This window comes from Ambystoma mexicanum, chromosome 1q (genome assembly GCF_040938575.1).
Source record: "Ambystoma mexicanum isolate Mex_15411 chromosome 1q, UKY_AmexF1_1, whole genome shotgun sequence".
Lineage (NCBI taxonomy): Eukaryota > Metazoa > Chordata > Amphibia > Caudata > Ambystomatidae > Ambystoma > Ambystoma mexicanum.
This window is the reverse complement of record NC_090922.1, coordinates 1,167,885,082-1,167,911,688: the sequence shown is the minus strand read 5'-3', so window position 1 is coordinate 1,167,911,688 and position 26,607 is coordinate 1,167,885,082.

Sequence of the window (26,607 nt, the reverse complement as noted above, 5' to 3'; positions counted from 1 at the left end):
TTACAACTAGGGCCATAGTGGAGTGCACATTCGGAGGGCTAAAGTCACGCTTCTGCTCTATTGACCACTCTGGTGGAGAGCTACTATGTGCACCACCAGTAGTGTGCAGGATCATTGTGGCGGCATGTGTCCTGCACAACATTGCAACACGGCGTGGCATACCGGTGGGCAGGGTGGTGCCCCCACATCCCAAACCACATGCACGCCCACTGCGCATGGGAGGGGAAAGGGCATGTGGCGAGGCAGCCCATACCCAGCTTGTTGTGCAATTTTTCACCTAAAATCCAACCCCTGCGGATTGCACACAGGCCTGGCACATTCCAGATGACAATCGATTATGACAAAGGGAAAATCAACTGTCCCAACCTTACCACCCTGAGAATTTGTCCTTGGAAGTGCTACATTGTGTGCATCCCTAACTACTTAAACTAACTCAATCTCATGTGACCAAAAGGCACACATTGAAGATGCAGTATGCCACTAACCCCATGCAAAATTACAAATCTAAATGCTGGTATGTCACCTAAACCTTTCCAAACTTCATGTCACCCGGTTGCCACACCATGCAATGGCATGCAATGTCAAAAGTGACAAATAAATGGCCAATACATAACACTACTGTCACAAAGTGCACTCCGATAAACGGAACTGGGTCAGAAATAACTTACTCTCACACATCAAAATAAAATTGTACACAGGAACATCCATTGTCCAGCATAACATATCATAAACACAGGACCCAGCAGTGACAATGTCAGACAGTGACCAATCACAATAGCACAAGTACCTCAATGTGACTAAACTACCACATGAACCCCTTCTCTCTTGAGTGTGGCTTTGCTAACTAAAGGGGGCAGGGAAACACATACAGCAGGAAGGCCAACAATAATGGTGACATTCAAGGTAGTACATGAAGATGTAACATGAAAAAATGAAATGTATCATATACAAACAAAAAGGTATGTTAACCATGCACTGGACAAACAATCATGAATCCCCACTAGGGGTGTATACACAGGTTGGACTTCAGACTGGCCACATAAATAATGGAAGCTCAATGCCTCTGTGTAAGTTACTTTAATACGCTGCCCTCCTTGCAAGCCCGTGTAAAGGGGAAGCAGGAGTGGCATATGTGTTTGGACCCTAAGGCACAAACAAGGAGTGTACCAACACAAGACAAGCCTGTATGGGCCCAGCTGGAACACACAGTGGATGTCTTCGGCTGCCACATAAAACATTACACTGTCACATGAATGCACAATAGACAAAGAAATGGCCATGGTGGACTAGGCAGGGTTTGGGGGGCACCCAGGAGGGAGGAGGTGCAGGGTGCACCTCAACACCCACATGTGTTGATGTCCAGAAGAAAAAAAAAACCTCCATGGGTTCATGGCCTGCACAGCTAGCACAGAGTGGGAGAGGTGTCGATGCTGTCGTCACCCTCTGGTGTAGAAGGTGTGCGTGGTAAAGGAGGCTGACCATATATAGCCCCGGTCTGATCCTCAATGGCAGTGACCATGCGGGACTGATAGGTTTGATGATTGTCCAGAGGTCTGCATGCACCACCTCACAGGATGCACAGAGTTCCGCTTGCAAGAGCTTACGGGATGCACAGATCGCTGCTTGCAAGACTTCACTGGTTGCACGTAGTTCAAAAGAGATGTTGTGATCAACTGCTCCATCTGCTGTTCTGCCAGTCTACTGCAGGATAACTCGAGTGCACTCAGAGTACATCTGAGGGAGGTATTCTCTTCCCTCAGGGCAGCCCTGTGGGCCTCAGCCTCTGCAGCTATAGCTGTGCGCAGAACCCCTTGTTCAGCCCGTTGGCTCCTGTTGCTGGCCAACATGTCCAGCCTGTGTGAGCGGCATGTGGACTGCAATAGCTACTGCTGGAGCTCCATCTGCTTTTCAGAGGGAGAATGGAATTGGCCACCCTATCCATTCCATGCCCTGTGCCAACATCTCACATGATGCCCCCTGTTGTTGTCCAACAGCATACATGGCTTGCTCCCACACAGTATTCCCATGTGGCACATGGCCACCGCGTTGCCGGACCCCACACATGCCGAACCCAAGAATACCTAGACCTTGCTGTGCTGGCCTTGCCTGGGGCTGCAGGACTGCATTTCTCCCTTGATCAGCTGCCCCAGGAACAGGAGCCAATATGATGGAGTGTGACCCTTCAGCCGTAACAACCACAGATGGACATTCCAACACTGACTGGCCCCGTGAGGGGTTTACCCCCCTGCAGGTGTTTGGGACAGAACAGCACCCACAGTAGAATCCCTCACCTGCAACAGCAATGAGGGTTCCATGTCTGTTTCAGCACCAGAGGCATCTGCTTCCTCAGAGGTGTACTCAGTCACACCCCTGGCCAGGATGGTCTGTAGCACCAATGGATTATCATGGGCTACCACACCTCGTCCTCCACTGGTGCCTGGTTGTCACTCAGAATACGTTTCCTCCTCCACCATCTCACGCTCCTCCACACCCTCCTCCACTGCATCCAGTGCCTCATCACCTTCACAAATAAGAAAAAGATAGGAATACACATGTAAATAGCATAGGCCACACACATAGGTATCACAATGCTGTCAGCCAACTCATAAACCTGCCATGTCACACATAGCACAAACACATGCACGCACGCAGTGCCAAGTGCAATTGAAAGGGAAGAGTAGCGTGAAAGCAGACATGGATGTGTGTCAAAGGGCAACAAAAACACATGTAGTGTATGGTGAATAACACATGCTTCAAACACAAGCATGTGACTGGCATAGTCCTTCCACAAACATGACTGATGCTAAGACACAGATGGCACATAGCATAGCCATGCCCGAACTGTCAATAGCCAGAGATGGAAGTTGAAGACTACTGTCCATGAGCCATGTACAATGCATGTCAGATGACATTACATGGAAATCACAATTTGAAAAAAACACGTGTCACAGGGTGCAACGACACTGGGGTGGCGTAATACAGTGAATGCAGGCACACTGATTCCATAATGCTAGGTCACATTGACATCACGCAAGTGAATAGGCATGTTGAAGGGGAGAACAGGGTTTTGAAGTGTGAGGGTGCAGTGAAGTACATGGGTGCGCCCTCAACCATGAATAAAAACATGTAACCAATAATGTCAATGTTGCGGCCTGATGGCAGTGTAATGGTAAGTGCAGTCATCATGTGTAAAGTGTTGGTAGTGGGTTGCAGGGATACAGTAAACCCCCCACCGCCAAGTGTGGCTGGGAGGCAGTGCATGGGTTAAAATGGTGGCTCAGAGGACCGTGTTGTAGCTCACAGTGTGGGCAGGTGACAAGTGCATTCTCTCAGTCATCCGGGACTACAGCAGGGGAGAGGAGGACAGAAAGCACAACACATGAGGAAGCAGTAGAAGTGCCTCCAGACCCAGAGAAGCTAGACCTCCAGTTAAATAGAGGCAGGGAGGCTGTACCAGAGGGAGGCCCCAGTTCAACACAGATGATAACCACAAACTAATTGCCATGAGGAGCAACTGACCCTGAGGGAGTAGGAAAGAGATGATCAAAGACCATGGGAAGGAAGTAAATACTGGAGATGGAGTTGAAGGAATTGCTGGCCCAGGACCCATAGGCCCTTGCTGAGAATGCACAAGGTTCAGGAATGAACACTTGTAGCCATTGTGAGCTTGTGCCATTATCACAGTCCTATGGAGATACCTGGCACCAAGCCTAAAGGACTTTTCACACAGTCCAGGTCTGGCTGAGATGCAGAGGGAAGAGTGTAGAACCACAGAAATCCTGGTAAAGCCCGTAGCAGTAGTCAACCATAGGAATTACCAGTCCACTGGAGACAGTGAGCTGCTGGGGGAAGGAGAGGAGAGGAAAGGAAGCATGCATCTGAGGAGGTGCAGCTGGCAGGCTGACCTTTCAGAGACTAAAACAAGAGGGTCCGCACTGCTGTGGGTTTAATTAATAATTAGTTTGAGTAACAAGTTATTTGTCAGGGTGTACTACAAAGGTATCACTCAAATTTTCAGGCTGTAACAGACTCTGAAAGCAAACAGGGTAGTCTGATGATTGAAAAACCATAAAAATTATTTATTTAACAAAGAAATAGTTGTGTAAATAATACATAAACAACTAAACATAAAGCAATATAACAAACATATAAATGCATCTGTTCGATGGTTAGAAGGTTAATAATCAAGAGACACCAAACACAAAAACTTAAATGTAGGTTTTTCTTCAAACTTTTGAACAAAGTAGACAAAAGAGAATTCTAAAAGAAACTGGAAAACAAACTGCCAACTGTATGGTGGTCTAGATGCCAGCCAATATTCTTATTTATGGCTTGTATTGGGCCACTGCACAAGTTGTTCTCAAAAGAGTTGACAGGAGTAAAATTGTTCTATGTCCTACGATTTGTTGAAATGTCCGTCTCAGAGACGTCAGACATGTGAGGATAGAAGGCGAGTGTTGAGTGGAAGATGATCACAGTCTATCTGCCACCACAGGCTGTAGCAGGAATAGGGCCAAGGGAGGCGATTGAGCACTGTGCTACTTTGATGTTCTAAAATGAGCCATTGTCCATATTGTGTATGAAATGGATCGTTCAAGTGACTGGCTGCTGGTGACAGAAATATCAGGATGACATGCGAGCATTTGAAAGCCCCTAAGAACTCAGCGTATAGTGGTTCAACTGATTCAAAGCAATTAAAGATAACATTTGATTTTGACTATTTGTAGCCATGAATCACGCCACATACTTTCAGGTTCCCCAACCCCGAGTTTTGATGGACAAATGGCTGTTAAATGTTTTTATTGTAAAATCCACACTCTGGCACCATGAAACATTATGCTTTGAATTCTCTACAGATACTTTTTGCCCTTACGTGAATTTAAAATATGATCATTTTATATGAGGATGGTCTCGAGGCTGAGTAGCAGAAGACACGCTAACAATGACTGTGTCCATGACAACATCCCCTTGTGTCTCAATACACGCGGCTGGCAGTAATGATCCATAAATGCGCCACTGGTCAAGCGAGTGTGCGAGGGTAGTATGCTTGATCTGTCACTTTGCTGCTGTTTTTTGACAATGCAATTATTCAGACACACAATCCTGCACAAAAAGCCAAAGTAGGTCAACATCAAGGCCAAGGCAGCACTGTGCAGCCGACCCCAATGCTAGCTTGAAAATGTCGCCGTGTTTTGACCTGCCGATCATCACAGGGGAACAGCAGAATTGTCACGATCACCGAGGATTCTGATATAGACGCATTTTTGCCAGAACTGTTTAATTTGCAGAGAATGATCGGCGAAGCTGTATACCTACTTTAGCAGCAGACAACACAAACACTGATCTTTTCTGTGATAGACATGAGATGTATATAATTCAATGACTGTGGTTCTTATATTGCAATCCTGACCTTGCAAGAGTATGTGCCCTTTATTTAAGAATTGCATGCGATCTGCTTCCTTCGCAGCCTGCCGTCCTCTTCCCTACTCTCTCATGTCTGTCTCAGCTGTTGAAGCATTATCTGCAGGTTTTAATTAGAACCACGTGAAGATGCAATTTCAAAGGAGATATTGTTTGCTTTGCTGCTTTGTGTTTGTCTGCCCCTCTTAATGAAGTAAGAGAAACAGATAACCCGTTCACTGCCAGTGAGTGTTTTTACAATATAGTAAATCGGTTTTTAGCAAAGCTAATCACGTCGATAGATAATGGCTTACCTTTGGGAAACAACCTTAACCGAATACCATCTTCCACCAGTAAATGCATAACGTTACATAACAGAACATAATACAATAGAACATGATCTAAAGCAAAATGACAACAGGATTTGCTAGCTGAATATTGTCTTCAAATTAACATCATGATCACATTGTTTAGAATTACCAAAACCTTCCCATTGTGAGGAATCCTTAGAAGGCCCCACGTCTGCTGCCCTCAACACATTTAGCTTCATGTGATATAGTTGTCTCATCTTCAGAGACGTCAATACACTGTGGTTGATCAACAGGGAAAACGCTGACAATCCAATCCCTCGCCCCCCTAAACAAATGTCAAGGATCTCAGACTGTGCCACCCATCACAGGATTTGACACTTTAGCGTCCCCGCCGGGGAAACCACAAGTCCGATTTTTCTCGTTTTAGTTATATAGTAGCTTCTTAAAATATTCCGCTCCTAAAACTGTAGAAGGTCTACCAAGCATACACAGAAAAACAGTACTGGCCCAGAGCACAGAGAGAAGATTTTCGGGATCTGGCTAGATTCCAGTAATTAGAGTCACAAGTGAAAATGTTAGCTGAGCAGGTAGGAAGGCTCTGCACAGGGCAAACACAGCAGCTGGGTGAGAATTCAGGACATAAGAGTGACATTGCATAGGGTGTTAACAAATTACTAATCAGACGGACTTATAACATTGAAGAATTAATACTCCACCATTGACTGAACAAACTGAGTTGCATTAAGAAAACAACAGAATGATTATAAAATAGGAAATAAAAACACATGCAAAAAAGAGTGTGGTTTATGCTAGCATTAAACCAAACTGTTCAGGTGTGTAGGTGTGTAAATATAAGCAAAAAGAAAGGAGAAAATGCACACTAGGAACCCAAACAGCAAAGGGCCAAAAGACAATTGAAAACATGGCACATAAATATGATGTGGCACTTCCCTTTGTTCAATTAATAGCTAGTGGGCAAGTAGACCATTGCAGGATTAATGGTGCACTGACTGCATCAGAAATAAATGAAGCAAAACTGAATTAAATGTTAGGTGAAAATAGAAAAAGTACACAAAGACAGGTGATCGGCTTTCATTGCCTGATAATTCTATAGGTGCTTATATCTCAACTGAAATGGAAGCTCCCAAAATACACTTGCAGGTGGGTTCTCAGAGGAGTATTTCGAGCTGCAGGTGTTCCATGAGGTGAATTCAACAAGTATGGTACAAGAGCCAGGTAAATTCCAAACACAAAATGCTGACATTCTGCCACAGATGATAATGAAAACATAAAACAGTTGTGCACCAGAGTGGAGGTAAGTGAAGGAAATGTAAATGATGTGGAGAAAGCATAACCAGGTTGAGGTGAGAATGCAGGAGGCTCTGCTATACAAGGGGGACAATCAGTAGCAAAACTCCAAATGAGTTCTGAGGACAGGAAAATATACAGAGAGATTGAAGAAGACATAGGCAGAAAGGGGAGCAACATGCCATGTCACATGCCTCTTTGTTTAGCCAGAAGCAGGTAGTCCTAAGGAATATTAGCCCTGAGATTAGCAACAATTCACATTTTCTATGTATACTCGAAGAATGTGTAGACAGAGAGTATGCCTCTATTACAATCAAGGAGCAATGCAATGTATTTACAATGGTGGATAAAGACACACATGAGACTGTTCGGTCAAGGAAATTGTTGGAGAACATTAATGAAGGGAGACACCCACAAAACATTATGAGATTGAGACAGATTGAAGGATCTCTACATAATTTTGATGGAGAAGAAATACTGGTAGAAAGTGCCACTGAAGTTAACATCAAGGTAGGGAAACATAGACTGGGTCAAGATGTGATGGTCATGCCCATTGAGGAGACCCCATTCCTACTAGGAACACATTGTCTGGAGATATTGTCACCCCTCATTGATGGGGCAAATGGCGAACTGCAGTTATTGGCTGAAAAAAAACCTGAAGCCTAAAAGAGCAGTAAGCCAAATTAACACTGCAAAAGAATGTCAGACCATTGCTTGGTTAGAGAAAGCAGTGGAGCTGTATCTTCAGAATGGCTGTGTACCTAGTGTCACTGTCATTCTCATGTACGAGATTAAATGCAAGGAGAATAAGAAAAGCAGTCATTAGAGATCTGCTTGGATCACAAAAAGAAGTGGCACATATAGATGAAAGAACTTTGCAAGTCTAAGTGATGGAGACTGTGAACAAAGTGATGTTTTAGAGTCAAATCAGGACAAGTATATTTCAACCATTGCAGAAATACACATGAAGGAAGGTCAGGCCTGGATACCTGTGCAAGTGAATGGGCACCCGGAAATGATTGCATAAGTCTTGGCCTTGGAACAGAGTGGAGTTTCATGAATGATAACATATTCACACAAATGCTTGACAGCGAAGAAATACCAAGTTTTGACGTAAAAAATCAACACATGTTCAGATTAGATGCTCCAGAATTGGGACAGAGAATTGTGGGGATATGTATGTTGAAAGTAAGTAGATTTGGACTGTTTTTGTCCGTGCAGTCCAGTATTCTAAAGTGACTTATTTGAAAATATACACAAGATACAAAATTCAACAAGTTAGGTACAGTGTGTTAACTGCACACAGCTGTACTGGTGCTGTGTAGTGTTTCCTGTGTCCAGTGCTGCAACATATTACATCATATTTGCCAGTTGGACAGTGTATTATCACAGTAACATACAATATTTGCACAACACCAAGCTCATAGCTTAAAGAAACCTAAAAATAGGGTCAGCTGGCAGTCCAAATCTAGTGACAACCTGTCACCACTGAAAATGGAATGTCTTTGAAATACGCATTAAATATTTGCAATATATGTTGTTCCATTTACACTATTCATTAAACTGGTGACAAGGTTTATGTTCAATTTACTTATTTTTCTATGTATAACATTTAGTTTCCTACACCAAATTACCAATGTGCTTACATGTGGCCTAATTAATAAAGGACACTACAACTGTTTTTCCAGTTCTTGGATTTGAACTTTCCTCCAATATTGCATACTGTGATAGATGCATTAACACTAATTTGGAAAAGTGTCAGAATCGCAACTACAAAAATCAAGTGTAGTTTAAATGTTTGAGGACAGGAGCACCCCTCTGTGCAAGATATTTGTTTAGCCACTCCGTCTTGTCTGAGTAGAGACCATCCCATTCGTTACAAATGATAACCTGAAAGACGCTTGGGTCATCCCATTAATCAAAAAACCTACCCTCGACGCTAGTAACCCTTCCAAGTATAGACCCATCACAACGGTGCCCTTTTTTACTGAATATACTGGACCCGGCAGCCTACCTGCAAATACAGGCTTATCTAGAAACTAACAATCTCCTGGGCCTCAGGCAATCAGTCTTCCGCCCTAGACACGGTACGGAAACAGCCTTGATTGACCTCATAACACAAATCCAAGACATAAAAGATAAGGGTAAATTAGCCATCCTACTATTGCTTGACCTATCGGCGGCTTTTGACTTGGTCAACCACCAAACTTTCTGCCACCACCTGAAAACAGCTGCACACTTCTCTGATTAAGCTACATCCTGGATTAGATCTTTCCTTGCAAATAGAACTATGAGGGTCTTCTCACCATCTGCCTCTGCTGAACCTTCTCCAGTACTTTGTGGGGTCCTGCAAGGGTCATGTGTCTCACCTATGCTTTATAATGTCTTCACAAAGCCTCTTTTTGACATTCTCCATTATCTGGGTGTCACGTATACCAATTACGCTGACAACAACCAGATACTCATTCCCATCAATGGAGACCACGTAACAGACACAAAAGCTCTTAACAAAATCTATTCAGTAATCCAAGCCTGGATGGCGCACCATGGCCTCTGCCTAAACGATGAGAAAACTGAGCTACTAATCCTCAGCTCTCACGCTAGACTTAACAAGTTAGACCCTGCCTTCAAATCCTTCACTGTTGATGGCAACACTATTAAGGTCTCTAATAATACGAAAACCCTAGGTATCTCACTTGATGCCACACTATCCTTCACCAGACAAACTAACGCTGTGGTAGCAGTGTCAGCATACACTTGCAAACTAATCACTGCATGTAGGCCCTTCCTTACGACATCCAACTGTATTACTCTTGCCAGAACCCTAGTTATGGCCAAAATTGATTATTGCAATGCCCTCTACTTAGGGATCAGCCACAGAAATAACAATAAGCTCCAAGTAACACAAAACAATGCCATCAGAACTGCCCTCAACATTCCAAATAAGCGCCACATATCGGACACTAGACATAACCTTCACTGGCTGTCTGTCGAGCACAGAATCTCTCTTAAAACACTTGCTTTAACACACAAAGCAAGGACGTATCTTGCCCCAGCATACCTCACCAACAGACTCTCTCCACACACTTCCAGAAGGCCACTAAGAGCTGTTCAAGTTCACACCATGTCCATCCCGAGATTTAAGCTCCAAAAATCCGGAGGCTCCAGTTTCTCTGTTCTGGCAGCCAAGCTCTGGAACACACTTCCCTCCTCCCTCAGATCTGAACCTTCCTTCCAACTATTTAAGAGCAACACTAAACGTTGGCTCCAGGAACTCAATCTTGTTGGGCAGTACTCATAGGTTTAGCTATTCCTTACAGGGATTAATAGAGGGCTCTCCTTTCCACACTTCCCCCTTCTAGTTCTCTCCTTGTATTGCAATCTTAATGTGCTCCTTTTGTGACACTGCCACTTGCTGCTACCTGTTTTATTGTACCTGCCTTATTCAATACTGTGTATTGCCTGACTTCATGTTGTAACCTACGTAAAAATGATTGTATATTTTTTGTAACACCATGTGCTGTAAGACGTGTGCCCAAATAAAATAAATACAAATATAAATAAAATAAAACCCATGAGACAGCAAGGGCTAGAATGTGAATACACACCTTTATTATAAGGTGAGGATGGTCACATACAAATACTTATGGGTAGCAAAGGATACCAGGATATCTACTTGGAAGAAGGTACACCATTAGGGATGGCAATGCAAGAACCATAATACACTGCAGATTTAAACAACCCAGTCATTGGGAATCATTCCTAAAAGCTATGTCACTTCAAAGGGGGAGCTGCCCAAAGCTTTCAATTCTAACCCAAAGGGGATTTTAAGGATTCAAGAATTTTAAGAAGCAGAGGATGTGATTTGTCATCTTCAGAATATTTGCATCCTATTTCAGGTAGATGAACATGAGACAGAGGATAAACAGTAAATCGAGTTGGAGGCTGAAATGGCAAAGCACTTAAGAGTGGCCTCTCTGCAAAGAGATACTGCCACACAGTTAGAAGAAAGCACAGAAATTCCTCCTTTGGAGGATTTTCTAGAATTTTCTAAAATGATAGAGGAGCAAATCCAGGCTACACATGCTTTCTCCAATGAAGAAGAGAAAGGCCGACTGAGACAAATATTCAAAGAAGTCAAGGAGGTATTTGCTAAGGACACCCACAATTGTGGATGTACTGATCTGCATGTCGCTTGACTGCCAGAAGGCTATGGTAGAGAACCTGTATCTGTGTGACAATATAGGCAACCCTTGTCCTGTTCAGAGTTGTTGGCAGAAATAATTAAAAACTTGTAGTCCAGAGGAATCATTAGAACCATTCATAGTACCTCAAACACTCACATTTACGGTGCGTTGAAGCCCAATGGTCAATGGTGGTTGCGTGCAGACTTAAGAGAACTGAGTAAGAGGTTGCCAGTGCCAAGGTGGCTTCTTCCGTTCATTGACCAAGGCCTTGCACAAATACAAGGATTGAAGGTTTTTACTACATTAGATCTAACAGCAGGCTATTGGTGTGTGCCCATATCAAAAGATATACAAACTTTATTTGCCTTTTCATTCCAAGAGACTCAATATGCATAGAATCAGACTCCCTTTGGCTTTATGAATAGTGGAAGTGAGCTTAGGATCTTTCTGAACAAAGCACTTGTGGATGCAGCCAAGATGGGAACTGTGGTCTATGTTGATGATGTTTTGATCAAAAGATGATGTTATAAAAATCAATTTCAGTGAAATTAGACCTGTGCTCAGCCAGTTGCAAAAGGATGGGGAAAAAGTGTTAATGCAGAAGGCACAGTGGTGTAGGAAAATGGTGAATCTCTTAGGACATGAAGTTTGATAGCAAAGGTTATACCTGCAAAAGAAAAAGATAGAAGCCATTCAAATCTTGAATGATCCCACAAATCTGACGTGCTTAAAGAGCTTGTCACAGGTGGAAACAAAATGTAATGAATTTGAAAAAGCATTGTTGACAACTATGTGGGCATTACAACATTTCCCCACCATCATTCAAGGAGAGTGTTCTCACCACTCCTCTCTCCTGGATTGATCACTTTCTCCTTTCCTCCCATCTCACCCTCTCTACCCCTCAGGCCAAGCCACCTCCATCACTGCCACCCACCTTCTCGGTCATCCGACCCACGAAACGCGTGTCAGCTGAGGCCTTCGCCACCACATTCTCCCACCCACCTCCCCCTTTGGCTGACTCTCACCCTGACACAGCCCACTCCACCCTCAAATCGGATATATAATATATTCTTGATGACCTTGCCCCTGTCATGAGAATCCGGCTAAAGCACAAAGCCAAGTGTAACTCCTGTTATGACTCAGACATCGTCACCCTTAAACGCAAGTGCAGGGTGGCTGAAAGGAAATGGCGTGCTTCATGTACATCCTCTGACAAACTGGCCTGCCACCTTCTCCAAAGGCAATACCGGCTCTCCGTCCTCACCAAGAAGAGAGCTCATATCCAAGCCGTGTCTCTGCAGCATCTAACAACTCGGCTGAACTCTTTTTTTTTAAAAAACTTTATTTTTGGAGTTTTAGCAAAAGCATACAATAACAACCTGTATCCACAGGTTCAAGTAACAAAACTAAACACTACGTTCATAGCACATACCGCACACATCCGAGAACTGTGGGTCGAGCAATCATCGGAAATATTGTCCTTCAGGAAGGTCTCTTCTGCTAGCTGTGTTGAGTAGCGGGGGTCTGATTATAATCAGATTTGTGAATTGCGGAGTCAAGAATGCGAGTTCACCACATCAGGAGCGGAAAGTAAATAACTAATATATGGGCCCCAAATATCTGGTGGGCGTGCGTGTAGGGGAAGGGTACGTATGAACTCAGTGTCCATGTCTTGACAATAGAGAATGTCCTTCTTCCATGCCGTGAGTAAAGGCAGGGGACCTCGTCCCCATGCCAGGGCTACTCTTCTACGGGCGAGCACCAGGAGCAGAGAAGCCAGCTTCCTCACTGGAGCTTGTAAGTGTTTTGTCATACTCAGGAGCGCGATGGTCGGATCGGGGGCCAGTATCTCACCTATTATGTCACTCGAATGTTGTAAGACTGAGGACCAAAATCGGGCTACTCCCGGGCAGTGCCATGCAAGGTGAATGAAGTCAGCGGAGGGAGCACCACATCTCTCGCATTGGTCAGAGGTTTCGGGGTGGTGGCGCCGTTTCTTTTGGGGGGTGTAGTATATTTGATGCACAAAGTTAAAATGGATCTGCTTAAATCGGGTATTTAAAGCAACTTTTTGGGTTTGCCGGAGGATGTAGGTCCAGTCATCTTTGGGTATTGTGAAGTGGAGGGCTGTCTCCCATCTCTGTTTCGCCCTTATGGCGGTCGGAGTCGTATCAGCGAGCAATGACCTATATATAGAGGAAACTAACCTTCCCTCCCCTTTGGCCTGGATCGCATTATGCAATAGGGGCCACGTCGGTGGTTGTTTGGGGAATGTTGGGAAGAGGGCCTGCAGGGTGTGGCGCAGCCTGAAGTAAAGGAAAATATCGAGCGAGGTGGTGCCGCCTCTCTCCCTGATCATCTGTGGGGTCAAAAACACGCCATCAGGGAAGAGGTCTCCAATAGATTGGATATTGGTCTTATCAAGCCATATTAGAAATACTTTCTCGTTTGTCAGGGGAATGCCAGGGATGAACTTGATTGGCAGTAACGGGGAGTATCTTATCTGTAGTTCGTATTTACGGGCGATTTTTCTCCAGATGGCGTATGAGGATAGGACCGTATTTAGCGTGTTATATGGGACCGGGAGATTGCTGAGGATGACAGCTGTTAAGAAGTCGGGGGAGGCTAAGGCGCGCTCAACCTGAACGTGAGGGCGGACATACTCAGTGGCGTACCAGTGGCTTAGGAATTGGGCTTGAGCGGCCCAATAGTATTTTTCTATATCAGGGAGTGCCAGGCCACCCTGCGACACCGGTAATGTCAGTGTCGTATAGGCGACTCTTGCTGGTTTGGCAGCCCATGTTAGTTCAAGAATAAGGCTCCTAATTTTCTGAAGAAATGTGCGTGGAAGTATGAGGGGTATATTCGTGAATAGATAAAGGAGTTTGGGGAGAATCATCATCTTGATCAATGAAACCCTTCCCCACAGCGTTAAGGGGAGCGACTTCCATCTCTGGATACGCTCTCAGAGGGATTGGAACACCTGTCCATAGTTATCTTTAAATATCTCATCATGGTTGAGCGACATGAGAATGCCGAGGTAGCGAACCCCGGTGTTTCCCCACTTAAATCCATGATCGTCTCGGAACTTAGGAGTAGCCATTGTCAGCGGGAATATTACCGATTTGGAGTGGTTTATTTTAAGACCAGAAACGCCGCTGAGTCGGATCACCTCGCGCATGATTGGGTTGAGATTAGTTTGGGGATCTTTGATGAACAGCATCACGTCGTCTGCGTAGAGGGAGACGATCAATCTATGTGGGCCAAAGGTAAGGCCTCTATTGATTCGGTGCGTTCTTAGTCTGGAAGCAAATGGTTCCATAACCAAGGCAAATATAAGGGCCGACAGGGGGCATCCCTGCCTAGTGCCGCGCTCTAACCTGACTCCGGGGGATCTTATAGCGCCAAGGGTGATGTAGGAGCGGGGTTCGTTATACAGTAGTGACACCATCCTAATAAAAAGTTTTCCGAGACCCATTTGTGTAAGTGTTGCAAAGAGATATGGCCATTCGACGGAGTCGAAGGCCTTCTCAGCATCTAATAAAACTGCGATGGCCTGTTGTGTGGGGTCGAGTGCTGCGATGACTCCAAACAGTCGGCGGATACCATATGTTGTGTTGCGTCCAGGGATAAAGCCGGCTTGGTCACCCAGCACCAGCGCGGGCATGAGGGGAAGGAGACGTTTTGCTAGAATCTTGGCCAGAATCTTGTTGTCAAGGTTAATTAATGAGATCGGCCTGTAGGAGGCGCAATCGTCTTGGGGTTTGCCTGGTTTATGGATGAGGACTACATTGGCTTCACGGAGGGTGGGTGGAAGAATCCCTCGCTCTAGGGCCTCTTCGTATACTCGGAGGAGTAACGGGGCTAGCGTGGACACGTGTGCTTTGTAAAATTCTCCAGTGAGACCGTCTGGACCAGGTGCCTTGGTGTTCAGGAGAGAGTTTAATGCCTCTGTGATTTCCTCTTGAGAGATGGGCGTGTTCAGTGGTTCGCGTAGATCTTGAATCACCCAATACAGTTCGGTGTCATTAAGGTAGTTCTGAAGCTCTTCAGGATTAGTAGTGATTTGAGAGCTATACAGGTCTTGATAGAATTTGTGAAATGTGTTCACAATATCCTCTGCAGCGTAAGCCAGGTTTCCCTGCGTGTCTCGGATGCGTTCCACCCGAGGGAGTGTTTGGTCAAGTCGCAGGAGACGGGCCAGGAGCGCCCCGGGTTTTTGCCCCTCGCCATACTGTCTGATCCTGTGGTTGCGGCCCAAGAATTTCAGTTCACGTTCGGCTGTCTCATGGAATTTTGATAGTTCCAATTTTAGGTCGGCCAGGGTCTGCGCATCCGGGGATGTTGTTTGTTTATTTTCAAGGTCTTTCAGGCGTTGTTCACTGTCTGTCAGTTCGCGCCTAATCAGTTTCAGGATGCCATTTTCCTTGGCCATGCACACCCCTCTCACGTAGCATTTCAATGACTCCCATAGCGTGCCGGCCGATGCCACTGAGCCCTGGTTTATCTCAAGGAAAGTGGTGATGTCTTGTTGGAGCCCATCCGCGAAGACGGGATCTAAAAGCGAGCCAGATTTAAATCTCCAGTTCACTGGGGGTTTTGGGGTCTCCGAGAGCATGAACTCGAGTGTGACCATGGAGTGGTCGGAAAGAGAGCGTGGCAGGATTTGACAGGGTCCCCAATTGTATGGACTGCGGGTCGATACCAGTAAGTAGTCGATGCGAGAGCTGGTGTTATGGACCGCTGAATAGAATGTGTAGTCCTGGGAGTTTGGATGGGTGTGCCTCCAAATATCGGATAGCTCAAATGCCTGACAGATCTCTGTAACCTGATGACTGGCTCTGGAGGTTTTGTTGCTTGAACCATGCGATTTGTCGGTCTGGGGGTCTAGGGGGGTATTGAGGTCTGCTCCCCAGATGATCGTTGCTGATGTGTACGCACCCAGATTTGACATAATCCAGTTAAAGTTATTCGGACCGTCGACATTGGGGGCGTAGGTGTTCACCAAAACTATTTCCTTCCCGGCAAGTAGTCCCCTTATCAGCAGGAACCTGCCTTCCTCATCCTTCTTAAAGCTGATCAGGCTAAAGCCGACTTTCTTTTCAATCAGTATTGACACGCCTCTTGCATATGAGGAGTACGAAGAAAAGTATCTATGGCAACCCCACGAGCGGGCCCAGTATTGCTCTGCCGATGGTGTAAAATGGGTTTCCTGTAACATAGCAATAGTGATCTTGTGTCTCCGTAGGTATTGAAGAACCTTCCTGAGTTTAGAGGGTTGGTTGCCGCCTCTAATATTCCAAGTAGCAATTTTAAGTAAACCCAGTTTGCAGGAATTGAAAAGGGGGGACTGGCGTCACCCCAACTGTGCGGATCAGATAGTACTTAGGAGTGCGGAGGGACCTGTTGCAACTCACATGTTCCGGATTGAGGATCTGTGCTTGTTGTGCGCCTGAACGTAGTTGATTGGGCGAGAACAACTTGATAACTCTTGATTCCCTCCCCTGCGCAGGCAACCCCCAACAGGCCCGCGATATGCCCACCCCCCCCTGCATGGGCAACTCCCAACTGGCCCTTGGTAAACAGTCCCCTGTAAACAAAACAGTCAGCATTGCTGTGCTAGGGGCGCTAGTGGCCCCCCAAGAGGAGGCTTGCTCCCAACCCCAATGTGAATTTGATCCGTGGTGGCGATGTTGTTACCTTTGTGATATCGAGGTATCTCCTATTTGCGACAGTTGTGGAATTATTCTTTATGGCGGATCTCTTCTTGGTCTATTTCCCCTCTGGGGGTTTCCGTCATTTTGGGCGGATCTGCAGCCATTGCGGTCCAGGTATTCAGTGGTCTCCTCAGGCGTGTTGAAAAACTGAGTTTTGCCTCTGTATTGTATACGGAGTTTCGCAGGGAAAAGCATGGAATACTGAATTTGATTCTCTTGTAGTCTGCGTTTCACTGCTGTGAATGATCGCCTTTGTGCCTGAACTGCTTGGGAGAAATCTGGGAAAAATTGAATCTTGTCTCCTTCATATTGGAGCGCGCCTTTGTCCCTTGCGGCTCTCAGGATGGCATCCCGGTCCCTGTAATTGAGCAGCTTCGCTATGATGGGCCGAGGATTTGTTCCTGGGACAGGCCTCGCGTTAGGTACTCTATGGGCTCTCTCAACGATGAAGAGCTTTGATAGGGTCTCCGCTCCGAACAGGTCTATGCAGATCTTCTCGACGTATTCTTCCATTTTTTGAGTAGGCTGATGCTCTCTAACGCCAATGATCCTTATGTTACTCCGTCGGGAGCGTCCTTCAAGATCTTCGTTCTTGGCGCTCACAGCTTTCACTTGGGCCTCTAATAAGGATACTCTGGAGGTTAAGGACGCTGTGCCGTCGTCAAGGTCGGAAACCCTCTGCTCGACAGTGTCTAATCTGTCAGCGTGCTTGTCCAGCCGATGTTGGAGCTGGTCGACTTTGGAAGAAAGAGAGTCCAGTTTGCTCCCCAGGCCCCCTATTCCGGCCTTGAGGTCCAACAGAATTTCTCTGATGTCAAACTCTTGCGCCTCTCCAACTTCGTGGGGCTGATCTTGATTGGGTGATTGCGGTCTGCTATTTGAGGAGGTCGCTTTGGTGGAGGAACAGCTTTCAAAGTTTAATTTTCTCTGGGACCTATCATTCTTCCCCATCTTTGTGTTGAATCTGGGCGACAGAGCGCCAGAGGGACCACGGGCGACACGCTCGAAAGGCCCAGCCGGATATCCTGGTGTCTAGATGGCCGGGGGTGCCTCTGGCGTGTGCTGCGGTGCTCTGATCTCAGATTTGTTTCCGCCCTGTCGCCACTATAGTGTCCTGACCAAGAGTAAGAGGGAGTTTGTGCTACTCCAGCGGGGAGGATGCCAACCTGTGCGCCTTCCGGTTAATTCCCCGGCAAAACTCGGATACTGCTGCAGTCTGAGCCAGCTGCAACCAAGTGTTGAAGGTATGGCTGCGCCAGAGGTCTAGGCCGATTTTCCAGGTGCTGGGTGGGTAATGCACGTGAGGTCTTAGGCGTTTTTGAGGTAGTGGAATAGCCCCTTGCAGAATGGACCTTCACTTTATGATCGTGGGATTGTACGGGCTATGGGCACCAAAATAGCGGGCGCGTTGTGTGTCCTGCAACAACGCTGTACTCCTTGGGCGGGGTTGGGGGCCCTGGGATGAATGTGGCGCGGGAGAGCAGGGGCTCCTGTTGCTCAACCCGCCAGTCGACGATATTGCCTCCTGTGAGTGAATACTTGCAGGGCCTGCAGGGCCGAGGCGACCGCTGGTTGGCGATCGCGGGAGCTCCGAGGCCTGAATAGACCCTTGGGGGGGTGCGCAGAGCGCTCGTACCTGGTCTCCTGTTGGTGTGCTGCTGCGATCACAATGCCGCTCCTCGCGGGACCGGCAAGCTCCACTGGCCCTCCGATCCCACGTCGGCTGCCACAGCCGCGCTATCGCCGGCTCCCCTCGATCCTCCGGGAGCTCCGGCGGGGCGCGGCGGGCGCTCTGGACCAGCGCCGACCAGGGCAGCGAAGGCGCTGTCGCTCGTTGCACTCTGTGCTGCAGGGATTTCGGCGAGACGCGGACGGCGCCTCGCGTTGATGCGGCCGGCTCAGCTCTTCCGTGGGCCCCCGGTCCACCGCAGCTCCAGCGAAGGCCGCGTACCCCGGACGGATGAAGGGAGGGGGGGTGGAGCACCACGCTGTCCGTCGCTCACGGGCGAAAACACAGGTGGTTGGCAAAAGGAATGCAGGGGTCTGTGCAGAAACGCTTTGGCTTTCAGTGGCTGGAGATTCCAGACTGTTTGGCTGCCACGGAAGTCTCGATTTTTCAGGATCTTGGCGGAGCTACACGGAGCTCACAGGGAGGCCGCCATCTTGGACGGATCTCTAGCGCCCTCTTCGGCTGAACTCTTTAAAATCTGCAAGGAACTAGACAATCCTTCCACAGTCTCTACCTCTCCTGTCCGTTCCCAGGCCCTCTGCATGGCACTGGCTTCTCACTTCATCTCTAAAACTCAGGATATCCTGTCCTCACTCTCCTTCTATCCCCTCCATCCCCCAACTCACTGCTCTTCCTCTGGCCCTTCTGCAGCCATCCCCTCCCTCCTTCTCTGCTTTTCCCCTTTTCTCTGCAGACAATGTTTCTAGACAAGTCCGATCTATGAAAGTCTAGTTAAAACAAGTTCACCCCTGTTCCTCCAAAACTATCAAGGGCCACATCGACTCCCTGGCCCTGGCTGATTTCTGCAATAACTCCTTCGCCAGTGGAGTCTTCCCATCCCCTCTGAAGCATTCCCTAGTGCACCCTCTTCTTAAGAAACCCTCTGCCAAACCCTCCTGCCCGGCTAACTATCGCCCAATCTCCATCATTCCCTTCCTGGGTAAGCTCCTGGAGAAACTGGCCATCTCCCAGCTTAATCTCCACACTGAATCTGTTGGCTGTCTTCATGACCATCAGTCTGGCTTCAGAGCTGCCAGAAGCATGGAAACTGCTCTCCTGAACATCCGTGAAGACCTGCTCTCCAACCTCGACTCTAACACCCCCTGTGTCCTCATCTTGCTTGATCTCTCTTCTGCCTTTGACCATGCCACCCTGCTCAACCGTCTCCATGATAACCTGGGTATCACCGGTCAGGCTCTGGCTTAGCTCACTTCTTTCCTCTCTGACCGACCCTCCCAGGTCCAACTTGGATCCTTCCTCTCCGTTATCTTTTTCTCTACCTCTGGTGTCCCCCAGGGGTCTAACCTCTCTCCCTGGCTGTTCAACCAATACCTGGCATTCCTTGCCCATTGCATCGCCGCTCTGTGCCCCAACTTTCAGTGCTATGTGGATGACACCCAGATCATTCTTAGGCTACCGTCGGCCTCCTCCTCTCGTTCCCTCATCTCAAACTGTCTGTCTTCTATCCAGGAGTGGTGTGCTGCCAATGACCTCTGCCTTAATGCTAGTAAGACTGAGATTCTCCTCATCATCACACCCACTCCCTCCTTCTCTGCTGCTCTCTGGTTGGCCTCTCTTGGCCCTCTTCCTGCTGCCACATGCAAGGCAAAAAACCTTGGGGTCATCTTTGACTCCACACTCTCCTTCTCTCCTCACATCTCTGATGTCTCTAAGAAGTCACACTACCAGATGCAGAGGTATTCTTCCTTTCCTCTCCTTCCCCCAGAAGCTCACTGTCTCCAGAGCCTTGGTCCTCTCTAGGCAGGACTATTGCAACAGCGTCTTTCTCAATCTGCCTGCTTCTACTCTCTGCCCTCTGCAACTCATCCAGAACAGGACTGCGAGAATTGTCCTTGGCCTCAAGCGCAGGGATCGAAATCTCTGCACTGGCTCCCAGTGGCTGCGAGGATTGAGTTCAAATCCCTCTCCATCATCCACATGTCCTTCTGAGGCCTGGGGCATCAATACCTTCAACTCTCTCTTCCGAAATACCCCTCTTCTCGAGCTCTTTGCTCATCCGCCTCCAACTCCCTCAAGGTCAGCCGCTTCTCCAAGCAACAAGCTGGTGGGTGATTTCTTTCCTTGGCTGGGGCCTCCCTCTGGAACAGCCTCCCTGCCTCCCTCAAACTGGAGGAGAGCCATCACTGGTTCCGTAAGCTCCTCAAAACCTTTCTCTTTGCTTCTGCTTTTTCTCCTGCCCTCCTCTGCTGACTTCCCAGTTGTAAGTGGAACTGCACTGGCTGCCTGGACACCATCTGATCTTGGGACCAGTTCCTTCCACCAGCGTTTCACACCTGCACTGCCCACCTGGCAACCCCCGCACTTGGGGCTGTTCTCTGTATTCCCTACTGTGCCCCTCCCAGCTCTTAACACCTGCTGTCTGCACTTACCATGCAGTTGCCCCATGCCAGCTGCTACTTACTTATTGTTATCATCTTTGCCATGTACTGCACTGTCCTTGCCCCTTCCCACGCACTTGCGCGATCTGATTGACACCTGGCCTAGTAGGATCGTTATCAGTCCTCCCTTTGTTCCCCTCCCCTGCCTCGTCACGCCTTGAAACACTTCTGTATAGGCACGTTATAAATGCCATATCATATCATATCATATCATATCATATCATTGTTGAAACTAATCATCAGCCTCCGCAATTCTTGCAGAGTAAATGAATATGATCAGGGAACTTACCTCAGTCAAGAATAATGTCATGGAGATTAGGAGGAAGTTAGATATGGGCAAAATAAAAATTGTCCAGTAGCTGAGGGGCTGGGAGCTTTACAAGGCTGTGCAGGTGTACATGCTATGGATGCACAGTATTAGAAACACATTTGAATGAATTGGAACAATCACCACACAAGGACTTTGATGAAGAAGGGTGTACAAATCTCCCAACTGTATATGTGAATGGATGTGCATCGTGAAAAATAGTCAGTGGCAGGTATAGGGAATGTGTCGGTGAAATGTGAAGTGAGTGAGCATGAGAATAGGTCCCAAAAGTAGTCAGGTGATGGAACTGGCTGATATTTACAAAGAAATATTCACAGCAGTAGAGAACAAATTGAAAGAAATAGCTTTGGTTACCAATTATGATTAAACCTGGAACAGTTTTGAAGAATACCTACCGGGGTGAAAGCTGAGAGGAATTGTCACTTGTAACAAAAAAAAATCAAACATGGAAACGGATTCAGGCCATCAACAAACTTGTTTCAAAATTGAGGAGGAAGATACAAGGGCACTTCAAGACACCAGGCGAAGGAAGGAAGTAAGCACATGACAAGGCTGATCAATTGGCAAAAATTGGGTCAGTGATGGGGGAACTGTTTCATACTGAAAGCTTGCTCTGTCAAAGCCAAATGGAGGTGGTAACATGTTCCATATCTCAGGGGACAAGTGATCAACCAGTGGTGCAGTAGAGCTTTGGTGCGCCTGATCAGGACTTGATTAGGGCACAAAAAGAATACCCAGTCATAGGTATTTGGTACAATCATGTGTCAGATGCAGAGCAGAATCCTTTAACAGAAGAGGACTGCAAGGGAAGATAGGGATTGAGGGTGATGATGAAGAATAAAAACTGTTTTAGTTGCAAGACGGACTGTGTGTAGTCCCTGTGTCATTTCTGGGGTTAATGTTACATCATGCACATGAAGCAAAAACACCGGGGCATAGCTGTTTACAAAAAAATTGGAAATATTAAAATAATATGCGTATCAGCCGCATATGTCCCTAGATGTGGAATTGAATACCCGAGTGTGGCAAGTTATATATCTTGTTCAGTTGGGTAAAGGAGTAAAGGAAGGGTCACAGTTGGAGGCTGGGGCAGTGTTCCAGCCTGCTGACAGCAAGGGTTCACATGAGAGTGTGGGAGCAATGTTTACCTCAAAACTGCATAGTCACCGGAACTTTGAAACACTGCTCCTGAACCAGCTCAGTGTTGAGGCAGTGACTTCATCTTTATCAGGAAGAATGGTAGCCATTGATTTGGTGATAGGGCTTGTGATTTATCATATTTATAATATTTTGCAAAATCCAACATTTTGATAAATGGAAATGAAGAAAGAAAAGGGATTTTCTTGGAACTCCTGTACAGTACTGTGAAGGATTGACATCTGCCAAGGGTTTAAAAACTGTAGCTTTTTTATTTTTATTAATAAAACAATGATGCAGGTAATCCATTTCAGAAAGGGTGGTCTGCTTACCATACACGCCTTTCATTAGACTACATGCCAAATGGATAGTGTATACCTGTGCCCTACTGCATAGGTACCCTGATCTGCAGCCCCTACTCTCTCCAGAGCAGGTTTCGAGTTCACAGGAGTTATGTTTGATAGCTTCTGGCACAGCCAAGTCACTGCAGTGCACACTGTGCATTTAAGTTTCACAATTATTATCAACTATCCTTGAAAATATAAGTCATACATATTTTGGTATGGTGGTTGTAGTTCACATAATTATTTAAGACTTATCTGATGTTTAGCACACCAGTGTACTCCTTGTGAACTCAGGCGGCTATGGGGCTATGTGGATTTCAGGCATATGCCTGTAAGCATACCAGGGAATGGAAAAATAGGCAGGATGCATGCCACTGTTGACTCACAGGGAGACAAGGTAATTCCTCCCTTGCCAGGCCAGGGATCTCCCAGCTGGGGATGCCCTAAGAGCCAGACTTAAAAAAAAACTATTACTTAAGAAAGACCTGCACCACCAGAGAGCCTTTCAAGCTTCAGATTGGGAAACAGGTGGATTTAAGACAGTTAGTGAACATAAGGGGATTTGAGGAAGAAAGATCAACGTTTTTTTTACCTTTCTGTGGGGGATCAGGCAAAATCACTAATTGTCTGTCTTTGCTAGTGTAGCTGTCTTCAGGACAGGGAGAACAATCTAGATGTAATATTTATATCAGATCCTTATAGATATACAAGACATTTCTTTACTGGACCTACTCATTATGAAATCATCAGAAGGCACTTTGGAAACTACTTTATATAGGAAGAGTACTGACAAAATCATTCTACTAAAATGTGATAGTTTCCATCCATCTAACCTTAAAGAGAATCTCCCAATTGGGCAAGTCTTATGATTTAGATGGAATTGTACAAAAATCTCTCAATATGAAGATAATGGACAAATCTTAAAGAAACCTCTACAAGCCTGTGGTTATCCACAAAAAATAATACAAAGGGCATACAGAAAGGCTAAGCACACTGATAGGAACACATGCTTAAATCCATCCGGAAGGACTCCTATAAAATCACTTGTGTTTCTACCTTTTATCCTATAAGCCATCACCTGAGGAAGACAATCTTAAAAAATTGGAACATCATTCAGACTTTGGATTTCAATCCGTTGATCCCCCGTTTTGCCTTCAAAAGGCAGTCTAATCTGAGGGATAAACTTGTACACACTTATCCCAAGAAAAGGCAACAACAAAATATCCAAATGACATTATGATCCATGTACCCAGTCGTGGGACACTTCAAATGTGGGTGATGTTCGGTTTGTGCGCTCACTAAGAAAATCAAGACGATTCGCCTATATGAGGTTAGTTGGACCCTATCCTCTTTTACCAATTGCAATACACTGTGGGCAATTTATGGATTCAAATGCCCTTGCAATATGTTATATATAGGCAAGACAACATTTCCTCAGAGGATTTGAGAGCATAGGCCCTGTATTAAAAACACACTTGACAACAAACCAATGGTGGCCCACTACATACAAAAACAACACTCTCATAACAACCTTTTTTGGTTTATCATTCAAACTGTCTCACAACCACCTCGCCCTCACTAAGAGTGAACACAAATGGATTCACAATTTGAAAATAGTAAAACAAGGTTTAATTCATCGGTCGAATGGTCATTATTTGTATGACCTTGATCAGACCCTCAGTGTAAACTGTCAGTCATGGCAATTAGGAAACCCAAAATCTTGTGAAATTATTTATTTCCCCTTTTTGGGTGACAATTTAGATCTTTTGCTATTTCTGTCCCACTTGGGTACCTTAGACGGTTTTTAGCAATATCATTGACACTAACATAATACTTATAACAGTTATCTGGCATAGCAGCATATGTGTAAGGCTACCAGATTTTTCTTTTATTTTTTGTCTGAGTATATAGACATATCTTGAGATGGTTCTTATCTAATTCTTTGGAACCTTTTCTCTGTAAGTATTTCACAAAATAAATAAGTTTGTAACATTAGCTAGATTTTGTGCAAAATGGTATTCTGGTCGGGATAATAACCACACTGATGCCTTTAGATGCTGGCCCTTTAAATTTGGGTTAAAGTTTACAGGCGGCAATGTTCATACGAAGGAAATATCTGGAGCTAAAACACCTTTCACATTTCTAAGACCTAACGAGACGGTCCAGCCTTTTTTCGTGACTGCGACGTAATATGTGTAAGTCACTTCCGGTTCACACGGAACAACAGATAAACACATACGTGCCACCGATCAGCAAATGTATACCTCCCGTTGGACTATATCTAGCCTAACACAATTGACAACAGGTAAGCCCTGAAATGATGCTTGAACACAGGAGCCTTGAATGTTATATGTAGGCTTTGCCTTGTTTCAGCGAACCAAGACTCTGTGGTTTCGCTTTTAAGCATTTTCTTCATCCCCCAAGACAGACTACTACGAGATTCGCATTTTCTGATGACGGTTCAGACTTTACAGTGATACTTCTCTTTCACAATTGCCAAGAGTAGACTGACAAGGTATTAAACATATGATATTGAAAGTTTGACTTAAATCATAAACGGGAGTAAAAATAGAAGGCTAAATCTTTTTCCCTTCTTCTTTCTTTTCTGTTCCCCTGGCTGTTTCTTCTACCGTGTTGACACAGTTTAGGATATTAAGAACCACAAAGAAGTAGCATTTTTGCATGGTCTGCCATATATAAACAACAGTCAGGAAGTAGACATGAACGGTGCCAGAGTCAGCAACTAGAATTGACAAAAGCATAAGGTATTTGTTTAGCTTTTCATTTACCATGGTTTTTCCACCACTTGAGTCTCTAAAAAATGTAGACCCAGCTGTTAAGATCAAAATGTGGTTCTATTAAACGCCGATATTAAGACATGTTATATTTCACCTCTCCTACTTTTAGGACCGAAGAATAAAGATCCTTCTTTCATCTCTTGTGAAACTGGTAGAAATTTATGAAAAGGTGAGTCAAAAAGCTTTGACGCAAAAACCATGACATGAAGTTAAAATAACTGTAAATGGATAAATAATGAATTCATTTACCATTCTAAGTACACTTTGTTACAGGAGAATTCACCTCCTAAAAATCAAACTCTTTAAATATTGGGGAGTCCAAAAAGAGTAGTTGTACTCTCTAAGGGCGATTCATTCTGAACGCTCCTCGATTCTGCTTGTCTTTGACTCGTCTTTTTTACAATTACTAAGGTTCGTGTCCAATACAGATCCATGTTACTAGACAACGTAGTTATTTTAAAATTGCTGTGCCACATTTATATAAAGAATTCACACCCATGTGTTCCCCACAGATATATGTTTTATTTTGCACGTCTCCTTTCTTTCTCTTTTAGTGGGTTGGAAAATTAAGTAATTTCTGAACATCCTGTAAGGAGCTGATATAAATATTACATCTAGATTGTTCTGCCTGTCCTGAAGATGGCTACACTAACAAAGACAGACAATTTGGTGATTTTGCCTGATCTCATATTTTGCCTATAATGAAACATATGTCGACCATCACTGCACCATGAGTTCCTCAAAAAGCTTTCACTTTGACAGAGTGTTGTCTTTTGAACAATATTGTTCTGCTCTTTTGAACTGAAAATACTTTTTTCATGCAAAATGCACGTGTACTAACCCCACTTTTTATAAAATTGTGAAAAATGTTTTAAGTTAACATGGTACACTGAAGCTAATAATTTGCTTTAACCTTTCAAAAAGAAGTGTGCCACAAGCGTGTTACTAT